Consider the following 19,011-nt stretch of genomic DNA (forward strand, 5'->3'; position numbering starts at 1 on the left):
GTTTTCATTTGATACATGGGTACTATTGGCCTTAGAAAGTACTGGTTCAGGCCAGGCGCGGCGGCTCAAGCCTGTAATCCCAGCACTTTGGGAGGCCGAGACGGGCGGATCACGAGGTCAGGAGCTCGAGACCATCCTGGCTAACACAGTGAAACCCCGTCTCTACTAAAAAATACAAAAAATTAGCCGGGTGTGGTGGCGGGCGCCTGTAGTCCCAGCTACTCGGGAGGCTGAGGCAGGAGAATGGCGTGAACCCGGGAGGTGGAGCTTGCAGTGAGCTGAGATGCCGCCACTGCACTCCAGCCTGGGCGACAGAGCGAGACTCCGTCTCAAAAAAAAAAAAAAAAAAAAAAAAAAGAAAGTACTGGTTCAAGCAGTTTGCAGCTCTGCTGGCTGATTGAAAATTATACTACTGCTCTCATGGGACATCAGCATGATCTTGTGAACTGTGGATGGGAATCTGCCACCAGTTCTGACTGTAAATTCTCCTCTGTTGCCATTTTAGTATAAGGCCATAGGCAAGTCACTTAACCTTTGGTGTCTGAGTAAAGCTAACACCTTAGAAGAGTAGTGCTTTAGTTAATGTTTATAAAGTAAACAAAAATTTCAGGACTCAGAAATAGGTCTTAATATCTTCATTCTTAGTAGTTCTTTTATTTCATTGCTTTATCATAGTAACTTAACTATTCCCTTTATTTCATAGAAGCATACCTTTTATTTGCACCATCATCCAGGTTATGAAAACTCTGTAGTCTTGACTACTCATGTTCTAGTAGTCTTTCACGAAAGAAAAACGTAGTTGTAGTAGAATTATTCCTCCTGGCTTGAAGTCAGAGTCTACAATACAGCCTGCCTTTGCTTCTCCTATCCCATTTCAAATTATGTATCAAGGGCGTTTGTGTCATTTTTTGGTTTGAGATATTTGACAAAAATGTCTTTTACTTTTAGTATTTTACTGTTACTAGCATTTCCTTTGCTATCCCCTTTAACAAAAATAAATGTTAAAATTACTGTACATATCTCAATTTGTAAAATCTGTTTAGAATATTCTAATTTGTAAGTTGCATAATTATGGAATTGACTGTCCTTGCCCTTTACCTTTGAAATCCTCTTCTTGATCATATTAACTATAAAATGTATTTGTAAAATGTAGTAAGTGATATGACAGCCTTTCTGTGCTGGATATACCAAAGAAAAGCTTCATGTTAGCTCTTAATGAAAAAATTAAAAGTAAAAAGTATCAAAACTTTAAGTGAGTTGCCTAAATTTTCAAATTTGGTGACAAAACCAGAACTAATGATAAATGTCTAGTGTTTTGAGTACCTCTCTGCCTTCTTTTGTGTGTTTTTGTTTGGTTGATTGGTTTTGATTTTTGATTTTTGGTTTTTGCCTGGGCAACAGGATCTTGCTCTGTCTCCCAGGCTGGAGTGCAGTGACACCATCTTGGCTCACTGCACCCTTGACTTCTGGGCTCAATGGATTCTCCCACCTCCGCCTCCTGAGTAGCTGGGACTACAGGTGCAAGCCACCACGCCTGGCTAATTTTTTTGTGTTTTTTGTAGAGATAGAGTTTTGCCATGTTGCCCAGTCTTGTCTCAAACTCCTGGGATTACAGGCGTGAGCTACCACACCTAGCCCTGACACTGTTTTTTTATCAAAGAACAAAGCAGTTGGTTTTCAGAGAAGTTAAATAGCTCTGCTAAAGGTGATTTGTTGAGGCAATTTGTGCTGAAACCAAATGGAGATTCCAGGACTTTTATTCTTGCTCTGATATCTCTGATCCTTTCTAAGAAGCACCACCAGTCTGCAAATTAAAAAATAATCTTCATTTAAATGAAAAACATCTAAATACAATACTAAGCCAAATAGTATAAGAATATGTGTTTTTATCTCGGTCACTCTCACTACTTCCTATATGTGGTATGTACTTCAAAACTTCCCAGTAATTGAACTTTCATATGTGTTATGCCAAAAGAGAAACCATGGCTTATGGAGCCTGAACTCAGTGATCTGAGAAGCAGAGGGCTGTGCCAAGTTTAATTGTGCTGTCAGTTTACTGAGTTAATTTGGGAAAGTATTTTTTCAGAAGTCATAGAGGCTAGATTTGCCCTTCAGCTCATGTTATCAAGCCTGCAGCCTACATTTTAACAGATCAAAACACTTGTGTACATTTTAAGATTTATTTTAGATCAAAACACTTGTAGGTATTTTAAGATTTATTTTAAAGGACTTTAGCAGCAATATTCTTTTTTTTCAGCCCTAGTAAAAGTTTTGTTTAATTCTAAGATGCCATCATAGTGAACAACCTTAACTGTAAAGCTCCGTAACTATATTCAAAGCTTTTATGTAATTTTGTTTATAATTATACAGTAATTATAAATGTTTAGTACTAACTTGATGACAAACACTATTCTGTTGAAAAGGTTTTGCATTTAAAAAGAAAAATATGTGAAATCCAAGGCACTAGGCCATGAACCAATATCAGATTTTTAAAGAAAACACTTTATATTGAAAAAAAAAATAAACAAAAAACAGCTAATGGGATCTTATTTCAAAACACAGCATATGTGAATTAATCAGTCTGAAAACAATATCCATAACTTAAAATCTTCAAGACAGGAAACAAAACAGTACATATATGTATATAGACACATATATCTTTTAAAAATTTTTTATAATTAAAATTCCTCTTTATATTTATAAAAATGAAATGAGGTAATACTGAAAGCAGCAAGATTCTTCTTTTTCCTTTTGCTTTTAATAACCAATTCCAGTAGCCTGAATATAAATTTTCAAATTTTTCTTTTGGTAAAACTATATTCTTGAATTAAAGTTATGATTGAAATATTAATATGTCTATAGGAAAAGCTTTCTAGTCTATTTCAAAATCATGTAAATGAAAAGCAGTTTTAATATGTCATTGTTTCTTAAAATAATTTCCATATTTGCATAAAACGTACTGCTATTCTAAAGTACATTCCTTTGTTAATATCAACCCTAGACCTTAGAGAGTGCCTGCATATACCAAGCAGAATCTATTCTTATCAAAAGACTATAATCATCTAACATTTGAAGTATTACATTTCTAGCCTGCCTTACGGAAATGTTTAGAAAGCAAAGAACCCTTCTTTGAGTGTCAGTAAGTGAAAAGAGAAATGATCATTTTCAGCATAAAAGCAGCTCATGGGTCTTGTAATAAAATATACATACATATATATATATACACACACACACAAGATAGCATTCTGCTTTCATGAGAAAACTGAGCTAATCTGAATGAAACAAAAACAGTAAACAGACTAGAAGCCAGATTGGTATTTTGCATTGTGTATGCTTATTTGAAAATCTTTGCTCCTGAAGTAAATATTTGGCAACCACAGTGATTAGCAGTTAAAGCAATTTCAACAAAATAAGAAGTCATCAAAAATGGACTATTTGTCTGAAAGAGCAGTACTTATATTATAAAGATTGAACTTCATGGTTCATTACAACCATTTTCAAAATTTAACTCCTACTGTCTTCTTATAAATTAAGAGAATTTCATTTGTGTTCCATAGTGCAATGACAAAGAAAAAGTAAAAACAAAACAAAAAATAAACCCTCATGCCTAAATTTAGAATATTGTGTTGTGTAGCAATCCAAAACATTCAAAACAAATTAAATAGTTTAACTTACGTGACAGGCAGATAAGCATTTCAAAAGCATAAGAAGTCCAATTATGTAGTGCATAATGTGGAAAGGAGTAGAATCTTACATTATGCAGACATTTTCTAAATAAAAGCTCCCCGTAGGACAACTATATATAAACATGGGTAAGGTAAGCTCAGACTAGTTCTGTGAACCTTTTGAAATCAAGAGTCTGAAATACAATACATTTTTCAGGTAGGCACCAAGTTATCCTAAAAAATTTTCATGTTGGTTATTCTGACGTTGTTTTTTCATCAGATACTCTAGTCACATCAACAACTTACATGATTTGCCAGGAAAAAAAAAATTCCCCCCAAACCAAAATACCATTCTAAATCCAGTATACTTAAATATATCGCCCTTATTGGAAGTGCAATTAGCATAGTCTTTGCAACTAGCCCAAAGCATATATTTAAGCAGTTCTTATAAATTGTTTTGTGATGTTCATATGTTTAATTCTTATGCCACCTGTTTTCTAATGAAGACAGCATTGTGCTTTATGTGAGAATGGAAACCTCAAAATAATCACCATAAAGCTTCTAGGACTTATGCGAGAATAAAGTAGGATGGTCCACAGATATAAGATGAAATCCACAATGTTGGAATTATAAGTGTTCAGAGCGTCCCAGACTAGAAGACAAGCCCAAACCACCATGAGAAGAATGAAATACGATATGGTCCAAGATGTATCCTTAAAGTTTTGTCCCAACCCTCAGTCTGAATTGTGAGAATTGATCTTTAGTTTAGTCCAGCCAGCAGAAATTGACTCTGCAATATTCTGTTGTATTTATTGTACAGACTATGTACATTCTAGAAGGTTCCTTTAGTGCTACACTGTTGTACTTTTTGTCCCAGCAATTTGAGGGTGTGCAAATTCCACAAAGTCATCAATAAGAACAGGCCATGCTCTTTCTTTATCATAATTAGACACGTGATCTGCAATCACTGTAGTGAAGTCTAAAAGAAGATTCCAAGTGTCTTTTGGTATTGATCGTTTATGATGTTCCAACAAAAATTTATTCCTTAAGTCTAAGAATTTAAATCTTCTATTAAGCACTAAGTTCCAGTAGACAATGGCCATTTCTAGATCTACTCCTTTTTGTCCTGGATTCTTTGCAAAATTAAAAGTAACCTGGTAAAAGTCCTTCAATCGTCCTAGTTCTTTCAATTCTTGTTCCGTCTTGGGTATCTGGGCCTTTAGTTTTTCTATGCTGTCACATCCTAATTCTGCCATGCCATCCATGAACTCCTGTTTGGAGAACTCACACTGTGTTGCTGCTCTGAACTTCCATGCAATAATCAACACACTAATGCTGGCTGGATTGAGTGCCAGGCCATCACAGAAGTGCTATATACCATCTATTCCAATTTTATTCTCATGTTGAGGATCGTTGTATCTGTTGTACAGTTGTTCTAACTTCTTCCTGTCCAGTGATCCTTTTACACTCTCTTGTATATAAAGTTCAGGATTTTGGAAAAAATTACCTGTTACAACATCAAACTTCCAGTCATTTTGAGATAGACAACTTACTGAGGTTCTTTTCACTAGATTGTGTGAAGATCATAAACTGACTAACTTTATCCTTCTGTGATGATTTCAACTTGTTCATGTTGGTGTCTTCCAAGCCTCTCCCCTCCTCCTCTGGCTCCGCAGCAAATGAGCAGCAGTATCCTTAAAGACTACAAGAAAAATGATGTTAATTCGTGAAAGGAAAACACATCTCACATACACATGCACATAGAGAACTGTGACAGTGTACACTGATTAGAAAGATTTCTAGAAACCTATGCTTGCAAATTTAAATTGGAATTAATGTATGTTAAATACCAGATTATACCAGAATATCTGGAGAACTGTATACCATCCCTGTACCTCCTACCAAAAAAGAAAAAAATAATAACTATTTAATGATGGGCCATAAGGCAAACGTCATGACAGTGGTGGTAATGACAAACATTTATTGAGGGCTTTCTTTGTATCAGGCCCTGTTTGTTGTACTTGCTTTGCATGTAATTGACCCATTTTCTGCAATAGTCTAGTGAAGCAGTACAATAATTACTCTCATTTTACAGATGAAGACTAAGTAACTTTCCCAAAATCACATCAGAAGGCAAAAACAGCCTATAGCACAGGTCAGATATACCATAAAAATGTATTTCACTGTGTTCCCTTTGTCCTATATTGATGGATTTTAAAATTGTACACATGATCTAGTGAGAATAACCAAGAATTCCCATTAGACCTTGAATAATATTTTTAATCCCTGTTTTTCAATGTATGCTTAAATCACCTCCTTTTAATTACTCCGGTTCCCTTTTCAACAGTCTGCCTATAATTACTTTAACCAGTTTCTAAGAGGGACTTGTTAATATGATTGAATATTTGTTTTTTTGTTTTTGTTTTCTTTTGAGACGGAGTCTTGCTCTGTCGCCCAGACTGGAGTGCAGTGGCCGGATCTCAGCTCACTGCAAGCTCCGCCTCCCGGGTTCACGCCATTCTCCTGCGACTACAGGCGCCTGCCACCTTGCCCGGCTAGTTTTTTTTGTATTTTTTTTAGTAGAGACGGGGTTTCGCCGTGTTAGCCAGGATGGTCTCGATCTCCTGACCTCGTGATCCGCCCGTCTTGGCCTCCCAAAGTGCTGGGATTATAGGCTTGAGCCACCGTGCCCGGCCATGATTGAATATTTGTAACTGCTTTATTGTATCGCTCTACAGTGCCCAGTTGGTAGAGTGTTTGCCTTTTTTGTATCAACTGCTTGTGCATCTTCTCAAGTTTTTATATTATGCTATATAAACTAATGGATTAACCATTTGTTTCCTCACATTCTCCCATAAAGCTACAATAATTGAAAATAATGAGAGAAAGATCAGATTGTTGATCCATAGGGAGAAGGAAGAATAACATCATAATTATAAGATAACCCTATAATAAAAGGTAAATGCACACTAGAATAGTTTCTGCATAGGTGTACTACAATAAACACATATACATACACATACACACACACACACACATTTTATGTTCCTCTCTCATTTTAAGGTTTACCTCCTTAGGTTAGCTTTTTGGCTTCTTTCACTGTCTAACCACCAACACCACCACCACTGATGGGACCACTTGAATAGCAAGCTTTGTCCATCTACTGGTTCTTTTTGAAAACTTCAAACTTTTAGAAGTAATAGGCAATCTTAGAGGTACCTTGCCTCAAGATAAGGAACTACCAATTCCCGCAAAAGATAGCAGATATCTCCTCTTTACTATTGAGGAAGAATGTAAAGATCTGTCTTCCAAGGTAAATGTTAGTATAGATTGAATTCATATTCCATTGCCCTAGTGGAAGTAGCCAGCACAGCAGCTTTGAAAGTATTCTGGGTGATTCAGTGTGCCTGAAAGGAAGACCTTTAAGGAGCTACGTTCCAGTGGATACGTTTCCATTGTTTTATATAGTCTTGGCTCTAACTTTAATACAGGAGCTTTCATTTTATATTATTTTCCTTAACACCCAAGTATTTTTTTTTCTTTTAGTGAAAGCAAGTTTATTAAGAAAGAAAAGGAATAAAAGAATGACTACTCCATAGGAATGAGCAGACAAGTCTTTTTGATCTACCGAGTTTCCAGTCTTTCTTCTCTTTTGCATGTGAGATACTATGTAGACTCCAATTAATGTCACAATGTTCTAGTAGGCTTTATCAATTGTCATATGTGCTAGCCAAAAAAAAATAACTGTAATCAACTGCATAAATAACAGGAAGAAGTATATGAATTGTATGGAGATGCCTTTCTTCATTTAGACACCCTTCCTATATTTGCAAAAACAAATCTTTAATAGTTTATTGGTGGGATTGTTGTTTAGCCTAAACTTCAAAACAGTAATTTGACCTCTTAATCTCTGTAACAACTTCTGATAAGCTAAAAGCACATTACATTTCACATAGCTAGTATTATATTTTTCCTATAATTCACAGGTATTCTGAAAGTGCATTTTATCTTCAATCTATTTTTTTAAAGTATATTGACAGATAACCTTAAGATATGTATGAGCCAAGTGCAGTAGCTCACGCCAGTGATCCCAACAGGGGGAGACTGAGGCAGGAGGATCACTTGAGGCCAGGAATTTGAGAACAGCCTGGGCAACAACAAAGTAAGACCCCATATCTACAAAAAATAAAAAAAATCAGTTGGGCATAGTGGCACTCACCTGTAGTCCCAGCTACTTGGGAGGCTAAGGCAGGAGGATCATTGGAGCCCAGGAGTTTGAGGCTGTGGTGAGCCATGATTCATGCTGCTGCACTCCAGCATGGGTGACAGAGTGAGATGCCATCAAAAAAAAAAGATGTGTGTGTATATTTATGGATACACACAGTAGAGTCTGAGAATAGGAAAGAATAAGGGAAGAAAAAGAAGATATAGCGATGTGGGTATTTTTCATTAAAAATTATTTTAAGTGAAAGATATTATGACTGTAAGCTGGTTCTATATTTTCATTAACAAATGATTCTCATTTGTAGTAGGTGAAAAAACATAGGAATATTTTATGATGCCAGGAAGTAGAATTGCCATGGAGCAGAGTGTTTACATGTAGATGCGCTAAGCACGGACTCAGTGTGTTGGTGATGTATTAAAGAATGTCAGTGTCATTTAAACAAATGAGTTTTAGAATTGCAGAGTTTAAATACATTTAGCAATGAAAATAGTCCGGGTATTGCTGAGTTAACGATAGAAGTACTTGGTCAAACCCTTAATGCAATACTTGTACGAAATGTTTTGATATAGCAAATGGTATATAAAGTCTTTCGTGTATTTTTGTAGAATCTTTTCAGATTTTTAAATGCTTATAATTAGACCAAGAAAACATTCTCTTTAAATAGACAGTACTGCACAAGAAGCTTCAGGAAGCTTCTAATCATTTTGAGAAAAAGATGGGTAGATTAGGCCGGGTGCGGTGGCTCACGCTTGTAATCCCAGCACTTTGGGAGGCCGAGGCGGGCGGATCACGAGGTCAGGAGATCGAGACCATCCTGGCTAACACGGTGAAACCCTGTCTGTACTAAAAATACAAAAAATTAGCTGGGCGTGGTGGCGGGTGCCTGTAGTCCCAGCTACTTGGGAGACTGAGGCAGGAAAATGGTGTGAACCCGGGAGGCGGAGCTTGCAGTGAGCCGAGATCACGCCACTGCACTCCAGCCTGGGTGACAGAGCGAGAGACTCTGTCTCAAAAAAAAAAAAAGAAAGATGGGTAGATTATAAGTAAATAATTTGTGGATATGTTTCAAGGAACTATGAGCATTAATACGATAAGCATACATTTGGGGTCTTTTGTATCATCTAAAGTATGCTGGAAACTTATCAACTATAATGACACTGTTAAGGTGACGAGTACAATGCTTGGGGTATGTAGATCTCTATATCATAGGCAAATCAATATTTCACTTTTTTCTTTTTAGTTCTTTTACAGGAAAAATTGGAGAAAGATTTTTTGTTTGTAGGGTCTTACGATGTTTTTAAGATTTTCTGCCAAATCTGAATTATCTACAAACAAATGTAGTTTATTTATTGTAAATATTAGTGTGACTTTATCAATTTCATAGAGATGAGGGTGAAGTCTAATTCAGGCTGCATCCCTGGCCAGACTGCCAGGAGTTCATATTCTGCCATAAGAACCTGATGAAGCTGTATTAATGGATGACTATTTAAAAACAAATAGTTCTAAATGAACTTAGTCCTGAATGGTTATTCTTCCAAATGCAGAGGACCACACAATGGTGCAGAATCCAAGTCCTAGATAATCAAAGCTATATTTTATCTCCACAGTAGAACACCCAAAACACCACCTAAAACACCTAAAGCACCGTTCTCCACTAGAGAAGTGATACAGAGCTGATGCATTTAGCTTTCCCAAAACTAACACAAATGTGTGGATTTTGAGGTGTTAAACACCTTTACTTACTCTTGTGGATTTATAGCCAATCTCCCTTCAAGGACTATAATATAATTTGGAAGGCTGTTTTCCCCCGGGTGACTTTACCTGTAAGCTTTTGTATAACAATTTGGTGGTGGTTTATTGATGATATGATGCTGTTATGAAGGATCCTTCTACCCCCTGCTCCTCTCCTCACACCCACATAACAACCCTTTTCCCGGTTGGGGCTGTAGGAAATGAGTAATGCTTAACCCATTTGTGTGATCAATTCACTTAAGCAGCTACTGTGAAATGTTAATCACAACTTTAATTTGTACTGCATTAGCATTTTGATTAACTTGTAGGCTTGCTAGCACACTTGAAGCGCTTTTACTCATAGTTACAGCTCGGAAATGACTTTTTGATTAATTAAGTTTGTTAGACAGCAGCTGAGCTTCCTGAATGCTAACCTTCTGGGGGTAAAAGTTCAGGAGAAAGTTACTATGAACAACTGTTGCTATTGAAAAAGATTCTTATAAATGTACTTATAGCATTTTAATTATTGACAAAATATTGTATCATTACTTGCAACTGACCTGAACCTTTAAAGGAGTGTACTTTTCTGTCAAGAAAGCTTTTTCGGGTTTTCCCATCATTGTAAAGCTTCTGGGAGCTCTTGAACTAAATAGTGCATTTTCCAGCAGATGTCTAACAACTAATGTTTTAACAAGCTGCCTAGGATCAATTTCCACAATTTTTTAAAATAAACTTTTTGTTTGAGAATAGTTTTATATTTCCAGAAAAGTTGCAAAGATAATACAGAGTTCCCATACAAAATAGAACCTATTTTTCCTCTAGTATTGACATCTTAAATATATTGGTAAGGTACATTTGTAACAATTGATAAGACAATTTTGGCAAATAATTATTAACTAAAGTCTATGCTTATTCAGAATTCTTTAATTTTTACCTAATATCCTTTTTCTTTAAAAAATTTTTTTTTGATATATAATACTTGTACCTATTTTGAGGGTACATATAATATTTTGATACAGGTATACAATGTGTGATGTTCCCTAATGCCCTTAGTTCTATTCTAGAATCTCATTGTGGATATCCCTTTAAATTCAGTAGTCATTTCTCAGGCTCCTCTTGGCTCTGACAGTTTCTCAGACTTTCCTGTTTTTGATGATCTTTCCATAGTGTTTTGCATTCTAGTGATACTTTATACATAACAAATTTGTTTTTATAAATTAATGTAATTTTTCTCATTTTGGCATAAATAAATCTCTTTCTTTTAAACTCTGATGACAATATATCATCCCCATGTCATTTAATTTGAACAGACATGTATCACTTCAACCTTTGTCATAATCTTATTTTCTCTTTTTTTTTTGAAACCAGGTCTCACTCTATCACCCAAGCTGGTGTATAATAAATAGCCTCAACCTTCTGGGCTCAAGCGATCCTTCCACCTCAGACTCCAAGTAACTAGGACCTCAGGCACATACCACCACACCCAGCAATTTTTTTTTTAATAGGATCTCACTGTTTCCCAAGCTGGTCTTGAACTCCTGGGTTTAAGTGATTGTCTTGCCTTGGCCTCCCAAAGTGCTGGGATTACAGGCATGAGCCACTCTTCCTGGCAGTGATCTTATTTTCATACATTTATTGTAATCCCTCTACTAACACTAGATACATTAAGACGATGACAAGAGATATGAGGAAAAGGAGGAAAGGTTTCTTGAAGAGGAGGAAGGATAAAGGGAGAAGACAGAGTGTAAGTCTAAAGAATACTAAGAAGGGGAGAGAAGCTGGAGCAATCCGTCCACCTCCATGCATACACCCTACAGCCACAGAGACTTGAGGACACTAAGGATTAAATTGACAGATTTCTTAAACTGAAGTTTAGATTTTAGGGGAAATTTTTAAATAATGAGCCTTAGAGTTAGATTCTATTATCCACTTTTTAACGTACCTCTTTATGTACATTTAATGATGTAGATTTTCTTTTAGTAGCCTAGGTCAGTGATGCTATTTCCTTGCAATGAAACTGACTTAATTTTATCACAGTGCTCAATGTTCCAATTTTACTTTTTGGATTATTTAAATCCAGAATTCAGTTGTGTTTCAAAAGATAAGTGCCTGAAGATCAAATGTTAAGATGTAGTTATAACCAAATGGTAGATTAAAATTAATTTTAAAATTTTAGAGTTTCAAAAAATATGTTGATAAAATTTACCCATGGAGACAATAATCAATTAATACTTAATAATTTTGTCTGGAGTTCGCATTTTTCTGCTATGTGGGAAATGAGGTCAGATGTCAGCCACCTCAGATTCTTTTTGAAGCAAAACAGAATATGCAGAAATCAGCACACTTAATAGAATACAGTGTAATGAGCACATGTATGAAACTGGAAAACCAAAATCAAGCCTTAACTTCATCACTTGTTTACCAGCATGATTACATAGTCACTAAACTTCTTTAAGCTTAAGTTTCCCTTTCTGTGAAGGGGGGTAGTATTAATGCCTGCCTCATAGTTAGTATTGTTGAGTATTAAATGAGAGCCATTAGTGAAAGTGTTGTATAATCTGTGTAATACTATACAAATATTTTCATCACACCGTATTGCATACTCTCTACACTGTCCGACTTTATGTAATTCACTGGAGCTTTTTACAATATATTCATGGGATTCACTTGATATGAAATATAGAAGATATGTTGTCAAGCTTAAAATGTTAACTTTTTAAAGTATAATCTGCAACTGTGGAAGATAAGAAGAAAAGTGTCTATAGGTTTGGATAAATGTATTCTTTGCAGAAATACTTACACAAATATAAAAATGTGGTTGAATTTAAATGCTAAGACCAAGCCTGTTATGCTTAGGAAATTCTTAAAATTGATTCGAAATAGATGTTGAGGACATACAGTGTATCCAAGTCATAAAGGATACCTTTGGCTTCAGGAACCCAATACCTTTAAAAATTTCCTTACAGCGACTGCCCATTTTCCAAACTCTAGAGGGGACCAGCAGAAGCCCCTCTTTTCTGTGAGTTCTTGCCCACATACCCTGGAAGCAGATAATTTATCTTCCTTTGACCCCAGAAGGGTCTTTTCTCTGTACAGCTTATTTCCTGCTTAGTATATGCTACCCCTAACCTCAAGGATATTACAGGGTTTTGCTTTTTGGTTGTTTTGTTGTTATTGTGTTATTTTGTTCTACCCTTGCATGAAGCCAGGTACTTCAGAAGTTCTTAACTTTTCCGTATAAAGATGAGGTCTGAGATGTGTTTAGTATGTCTATTTTTGAATTTTGCCTCTCTCTTTCTCTCCATCCCCACTCCCATTTCTCTCTCTCCCTCCTTCTCTTTCCCTCTCTTACCCTCTCACTGAGATACAGGCGGGCACACACATCACCTTCATTATAACATTCAACTTAGAAACTCCTGAATTGGCTGATTCTTCTTACTTCCCCAGAATAAAAGTTCTCCAACCATTTCTTTCTTCTCAGACTCCTGCTTGTATCCATGTTTTGTTTTACTTTCAGTGTCCATAAGATTATTTTCTCAACTATCTTCTAAACTCTAGATCTCTTTCCTACTTTCCTCAAACACCAGTTCCTAGTCTTCAGCTCCATCATAGTGGGCTCAACAGATGACCCTTTTATGACATCATAATTACATGCATCCCATGTTTCTAACTGTTATAGCTGAACTACTTTAATCATTAACTCATTGATATCACTTGGTATCAAGAAGGTAGTGATTAAAGTAGGCCAAGGATTGTGGTCTCTCTGACCACAGCATCTTTATCAATCAGTTTGACGGAACATTTCTGTTATTCTGATCTGGAATCTCTTATTCCCTTCCCGATTCCTCAATTTAGTCCTCAGTTCCCTTAGTTTATGACTTCACTTGCTGCCCTAAACAGCATTGACACCAGAGTTGGCCATTTCAACAGTAATGTCACTGGTACCCTAATGTTTCTCACCTCCCTAGGTAACTATCAACATTTGAATTCTCAACTTTCACATCTAAGTTATGCATACTTCTTATTGCTGGAAACAATCACAGAACACTGCTAATTGTTTGCACTACAAAGTCATGCTGTTGAAACTCACAGCTGCTCTAGATTTTATTCGCGTCTTTAATTCTCTCCAGTGCTCCTTTATGGTACTTCCTCCCAGCAAGAGACATCTCCTCCAACTTACAGAGATGATTGAGACTCTCTAATATAAGTGCTATCAATTTCCCTTCTCTTCACCTCCGAGCTTCTCTCTCTTCATTCACTCTCTGTGAGTGAGGTCTCCAGGGACCAGCAGAAGCCCCTCTTTTCTGTGAGTTCTTGCCCACATACCCTGGAAGCAGATAATTTATCTTCCTCTGACCCCAAAAGGGTCTTTTCTCTGTACAGCTTATTTCCTGCTTAGTATATGCTACCCCTAACCTCAAGGATATTACATTCCACCTGGAAAAATAGAAAGTAAGCTCTGTAAAAACAAATAACTATATAATATGAGCATATTGGCATTTTATTGTTGAAAAATTAAAGCTTACAGAAGACAGAAACCATTAAAAAGCGCCTAATCAAACTCCTTGATTTATCAGATGAGGAAAATGAATACTAGTAGTTAAGTGATTTGCCCAAGGTCTTACAGCTAATTTAAAGGCACGATACTCTGAACTCTCAGGCTAACCCTTTTTCTAGTATACCACACCCTCCTTTCAACCAGTGCATGTATTCATGAATCATACTACTGATTACACTTCATCCAAACTTATTATTTGCTTACATTCTGTCTTGTCAGGAAAACTTCACAAAGTTTCAATTTATCTAGTGTGCACATTCCTCATAGAATCTTTAATTCTAATTTAGGGCCCCATTCAAAGTCTACACACCCTCCTCCTCCTTGTGAGCTTCATAGGCAATATATTATATTGGTTAAAGCAAGCCCTTTCAAGTCAGGTTCCCCAGAACTGCCGTCAGCTGTACCCATTTACCAGAGCTATGCAACCTTAGGCAGTGTCTTCATCTGAAAAATGGTTTAAATTCAAAAACTTACATTAAATGGTTAACAGAGTGTTTGACAAATAGTAGATGTTTAACAAATGTCCATCCTAATCACGACTATTTCAGCAGTGCCTGTGAGACTCCCTTAGCTGCCCTCCCCCTCCCTTTCCAGGTGTCATCTCCAGGTAAACCCCACTCTGCTTACCCTATCTCTGCTCCATGCATGCTGATTTTAATTATTTTGGCTGTGCGCACTTTGTGCCCAGGATTTCTAAGTCCACAGCTCTAGCCCATATACTTTCTCCAGAGCTCATTTTCACCTGAACTTCTTGGCTTCATAGTACACCTCACTTAAAATGTGTTCAAAATTAAATTCATCACCTCCTCTCCAGCTCACCTCTCTTCAATAAATGACAACCTTATTGTTTTTGCTAACTAAAATAAGGTTGTAGTTGTGGTATAATTTTATAAGTGGATACAGTGCTTGAAATCACATTTCCATTCTTCCAGGGCTGGTGATGACAAAGAATTTCGAATCAACAATTAACTGAAATTGATTCCAACTTAATAGAAGAAAGTCTCACACACAGAGTCAGCCCCCATTCATGTTTCCCCAACACTCAGAATCATCCTAGCTTTGTCTAATAGATAGAGTGCCAAGTAGAAAGTGGATAAGAGGTAAAGGGGGATTAAGTATTTGCCTGATATTAATGTTAAGCTGCTAATGAATGTCAAGGATTATTTATCCTCCTTGTACTAAAACAACCTTTTATTGTTTAGATCGCTGAGTATTAGATCCCTGTAAAGGACTTTGGGGGTTACTTGGGAAACTCAGGCACACTCGCCAGTTGTTACCAAAACTATCCCCAATCTAGGGAGGAGCATATACCTACTAATCCTTATCTGCCAGGAAAACTGCTGTGAAAGGTAGTGAGACACAAGGAACTCATCCTAAGCTCAGTCGTATGAAGTGTATCAGTGCAAACTACCAGGACTCTCAAATCCACTTACCTGGACCATCCCTTAGCCTTAGCCCCTAACAGGTTTGGATCTCTGAATAGTCACTTGGGCTTGCCCACTCTAACTGAATACCAGGCTCACATCCTCTAGTTTGGCCTGAGCTGCAGGATCTATCTTTGGCCTTGTTCCCTGCCATCTTGTACAACAGTACCCCCTTATCCTTAGAACATAGTTCCAAGACCCCCAGTGGATGTCTAAAACCATGGATAGTACAGAACCTGATTACCATCAATTAGAACATGTTTCTGTTCATGTCTTCTACCCGTACATTTCATGCCTTTCCAATTTTAACTAAGCATGTATCATGCACTGTGGCATAACTTCTGCAGTTTGAGGTGTGACGGCAAAACTAACATGAATTTATTTTTTCTTCTTCACAAATTTGTGGATGGACTTATCCTTCCTTCTTATTGTATGCCTTAGCAACCTCAGCACATGATGTTTTTTGTTTTCTTATTAAATCAAGAACATTCACCTTTTCACTTAAAGGAAGCACGTTACAGCTTCCCTTTGGCGTATTCAGATTACCAGCATCACTACTCTTATATGCCAGAGCCATTCTTTAGAATATATTCCCCACAGACAAGGAGGGATTACTTTATGTTTATCTGACATTAAAACTTTTTTTTTCTCCTATAGCATACTGTCTTTGGTAGATGTGCAATAATTTAGGAAGAATGTTGTTATAATCATTGTAATTACATTTTTACCTATATTCTTTAATAAATATTTCTTGAGTGCACTGTGCTGGGCTAGAATTACAAGGAATGATTCCAGATTCTTGCCATCAAGAAGCCTGTTCTTTAAAAGACAGATGTGTAAACAGAGGATTACAAAAAGATGATGGTGGAGTGTGTCAAGAACAGCAGAGACATCGGAAAAATACTATCATGCATTGCATAACAGGGTTGAGTTCTGAGAAACGTGCCCTTAGGCAATTTCTTCATGTGTGACCATCATAGAGAGTACTTACACAGACCTAGATGGTATAGCCCACTACACACCTAGGCTATGGACCTGTATAGCATGTTAGTGTACTGAATACTGTAGGAAATTGTAACACAATGATATTCATGTATCTAAACGTATTTAAACATAGAAAAGTTACAGAATATATGGTTGTATAGTCTTATGGGACTACTGTTGTATATTTTGGTTCTTTCGTTGTTGATCTAAACCATTATGTGGTGCTTGACTGTACCTACAACTGTCTGGCGACTTCATTGTAAAAAGTAGCATTTGAATGAGACTTGAGGGATGAATAGGAATTTCCCAGAGGGACAAAGTACAGGAATGGTATTTGTTTAGAAAAAAAAAGAAAGAAAAAAAAAAAAGGAGACAGAGAAGGAAACATCTAAAGCAAGGGTTGGTGTGGGAAAATACCAGTAGTTACGTATTGCTCTACTAAGAGTACAGAGTGGGAGGTAGCCAGAGTGAAAAGCAAGGACCAGATAGATGAGAGAATGTTGACTGTCATTCAAAGAAGCATCAGTTTTTTTTATCCCCTTCACAGTGTAAAACCATTAAAGAAATGTAAGCAGAGGAATGATATGATCACTTTTACCTTCTTACAGTTCACTTCCTTAACAATATAAAGTAAATATTGAAAAGAAATTAGATGAGAATAAAGAATAATTATTATGTTCCAGGTGAGAAACGAAGGTCTGCACTAAAGCCATGGGGGCAAAGAGAACAAGACAACTAGGGAGTAATTGAGCAGAGAAACATGTAGCAACGTTTTGGTTCAACTCAGTTGGAGAGCCACAAAACCTTTTACCATCACAGCTTCTTGGTCTCCCCGCTTGCCTTTTCTCTAAATTTAAACAAGATAAATAATAATTTTCAGTTTATGATATGGCTTTTTTATTTATTTCATATAAGTAGTTAACATGATTTTTTTACATTTTCACATCTGGATTCTACAGTAAAAAATTGTGGGGAAATCTCTCATAAGTTTTATGAAATCTTTCAACTTCATCATGAAAACTTCAAAGTCAAGAATATACGGTTCATCCATCTAGCTCTTCTAGTATGTGAGCTTTTGGTCTGGAATTTATTTCCAGTCAAGTTGCAATGTAAAATCACAAGTAAAATTGCAATAGTTACTCCACATTGCAAGTTCTGACATCATCATAATACTGCATTAGGTATAATTACTCATTTCTCTTTTCCTTTTCTCTTCCCTTAGTAAGACTCAAGAGTTGTGACTTGTGAACTACTCTTTTTTTGTCTATGAGTAGCATTCATCATGACCTGTTGTCTCATATACTTCAGAGAAAGACAAAGTGTATTATTCTGCTTTACAGGGAAAAAGGAAGAATATAAGTAGATTTTCCCTAGATTTATAAATATGTACATTCATACATGTATACACATTCATATACACATACATATATAAATATACCTATTATACCAACATTCTGTCTTTATGATGTATATCTAGCAGGTTAATAGATACTAAAGACCAATTTGACCATACCGTCACATTAATCATGATATCCAGAAATTTTGATCCATTTCTCTGTAATATACCAAGGAAACAATAGATTCGTTTAGCCAGGTGTTTTTTAAACTCACTTTTTAGAGAGATTTTTAAACTCACTTTTTAGAGAACAGAGTGGGATATTCAACGCTCAGAAGGAAGATGTTTCTCCATCAGCAGTACTAAGTAGTATAGCAAATTAATTTTTCCAACATAATATGCCTTAAAAATTATTTCTAAAAGTCCACTAACAACAGATTTTGTACATTTTATAAATATGTTGCTGTCATTGAGATATTTACTATTAAAGTATCATTTTAATTATTTGCTAGGCATATCTGATTTCTCCTGTCTTCATATCCTCATTTCCCAAAACAAGAGAGTACAGTACTAAAACTGTATAAAATAGCTACCTAAGATCATGATACTAACTTATGTGTCTTTAAGTCAGCATTCTCCAGAATCTAATTTAATTGAAATAGCTCTGCCTGTGTAAACTTCACCTTTGTTTAAATAAGATTTCACTGTTTAGTTTTGCCTTAAGCAAATGCAGCCTTTTGTTTGTCCATAAAACATTAGATTAAATGTATAGACTAATATGAATAGCTTCTCTTCATTCTACATGTACCACTAGCAGTTGCCCCCTTTGCTAGTATGTGGTGTGGTGTATTATTGTCATTGAAAACCAGGCCTCTATGTTTAGCCTGTTCTTTGGAGAAAATAAATTTTTGGCAAGAAAAACTATCTCCTTACCATTATTGATTTTAAATTTGAAAGACTACATGAGATTCAGTCTTTAAATGCAGCTGCTAATGTTCTTAATACAGTGAATTATGTGAGTATTTGTTCTCATAGTAAGTACACTGAGTTTTTATCTTTGTTTTAATGCTAGGTACCAGTATTATCTG

The 19,011-nt window shown here is 36.1% G+C and overlaps 1 protein-coding gene and 1 pseudogene across 1 annotated transcript in view; one reads left to right on the plus strand and one right to left on the minus strand.

Annotated features, from left to right (window-relative positions):
* The window catches only part of ASCC3 (activating signal cointegrator 1 complex subunit 3), a 367,201-nt gene that overhangs the window by 338,558 nt on the left and 9,632 nt on the right, over positions 1–19,011 (plus strand). The window lies entirely within an intron of this gene.
* On the minus strand, positions 4,517–5,297 carry LOC105522055 (annotated as a pseudogene).

This window comes from Colobus angolensis, unplaced genomic scaffold (genome assembly GCF_000951035.1).
Source record: "Colobus angolensis palliatus isolate OR3802 unplaced genomic scaffold, Cang.pa_1.0 Scaffold418, whole genome shotgun sequence".
Taxonomy (NCBI): domain Eukaryota; kingdom Metazoa; phylum Chordata; class Mammalia; order Primates; family Cercopithecidae; genus Colobus; species Colobus angolensis.